The sequence below is a fragment of the Schistocerca americana genome, chromosome 3, assembly GCF_021461395.2.
Source record: "Schistocerca americana isolate TAMUIC-IGC-003095 chromosome 3, iqSchAmer2.1, whole genome shotgun sequence".
Lineage (NCBI taxonomy): Eukaryota > Metazoa > Arthropoda > Insecta > Orthoptera > Acrididae > Schistocerca > Schistocerca americana.
The window spans coordinates 791911316-791913316 of record NC_060121.1 but is presented as its reverse complement, the minus strand read 5'-3'; positions in this window follow the sequence as shown (position 1 = coordinate 791913316).

Here is a 2001-nt window from a genome sequence, read left to right as displayed (position 1 = left end):
TTGCTGCGCTGCTAAATTGTCAGCTGCCCTTCTTCACGACAGTAATTTCTTACTAATAAAAGATTCTGATGGCTACTCTGTATACTTAATTCTCATACCTAAGTTTCAAAATGGGAATACTTAGACGTGCAAACCGTGGATCAAGCACATATAGCCCGTCTCCTGTACAGTATCCAGATCACAAATGAGAAGGTGGGCCAGTAACTGGTTTCTTAAAATTAATCCTTAATCTTAGAATTTTTCGTATTCCTCCACTTTTGAGATGAGAGCACTTCTTCTACTGCATCATTGCGTTTCCTGTGTCTTTTTCGCTGCGACCTTGAGTAAACCTGTTGCTTAGCTGGTGGAATTTAATTTCCGTTGCATTTTCTAATTTGATTATTGTCTCATTACTGATTTCATTTCTGTTGGTGATCGTTCTTTTCTTTTTTGTTTTGTGAATCGTTGAACTTAACTCTGTGATAAGGAGAATTTTCATGTCGTCTCTAAAAGGAAGGAAGGTTAGTATTTAACGTCATCAGAGACAGAGTACAATCTTGAATTGTGGAGGAGTAGAACAGGATATGTGTGTCCTTTTCGAAGGAGCCAGGCTGGCATTTGCTTTAAATGATTCTGGTAAAATACTGAATGTCACAGTAATTATAAGTCTTTTTATTTAGAGCAATAAGGGTTCTGTCAACCTTGTAACAAACGAGTAACCTCATAGCGATGAAAAACTTTCAATTATGAAAAATTACTAAAATTTCCTACTGAGTGTCAATGAAAGAAAAGCATTCAATCTGACATAAAGGAGCTTTTCCTCGTAATGACAGAATGTGGAAATAGATATGATACCTGTCACATAAAAGAATTTTACATCTGGTAACTCAAATTTATTATAGTTGGACACAAGAAACGCTATGTGAGCTGTTTCGATTTCTGTTGACAATAGCTACTGCAGAATGGGGGAAGAGTTTTAATTTTCAAGAGAGTTTGAAGTTAGAAATGGAGTTTCTTGGTTGTTTTACATTCGGTAGGTGATTTTACGGTTTATAGTAACTTACACAGTAGCGATTTGATTGTACAGACCCACCGACGCATCTTGATCGGCAATAAATCATATGAAATCCTATGGGGATCAGCTGATTTGGGCGGATTAGCTCCTTTAACAAGCTACGTGATCAATAGGCCCTCATTGCAGAGGATGCCCCTGAAATCCGTCGAGAAATGTTTGGGAATCCATTTATAGGATGGGTATGAACGTTCTCGATGACAGAGGTACCAAAACAAAACCAGGAAACTATTATACTGGAAGTTTCGCTAGAAACCATTGCGGCGGATGTTCATCGGAATATAGGAGTGATTCCGAGTAGAGCGCAGAACAAGAATTTGAAAGGAAGCAACTATTCTTGAAGCATTACTCGACAACTCCTGTGGTCATGTTGTGAGTACTATTCGACTGACAACAGAACGGATTTCTTAATTGTTAAAATGACTGAATGCTTGGAAATATGTGGTAATGATGGTAAACCGTGTTGTCATATGCTTCATGACCAGAGTACTAAATGGCATATTTGAGCAGGATAGTGCGAGACCTCACACTGAAGTTCGTACCACTGTCCTGGCCTATCCTCTGATTTGTCACCCATTGAGTCCGTCTGGGATGGAAAAGGAAGACACATACTGTCATACAAGTCTCCAGCCAGCAGTTTTCGTAATATCACACTGCCTGTGTTTGGTTCAAATGGCTCTGAGCACTATGGGACTTAACATCTCAGGTCATCAGTCCCCTAGAACTTAGAACTACTTAAACCTAACTAACCTAAGGACATCACGCACATCCATGCGCGAGGCAGGATTCGAACCTGCTACCGCAGCGGTCACGCGGTTCCAGACTGAAGCGCCTAGAAACGCTCGGCCACCAGCGGCCGGCGCCTGTGTTTGAGTCATAGCAAGAAATTCATCATAATGGCATTCGGAGGTGGTTTGTTGACAGGACACAATGAATAAGATTGTATTCAT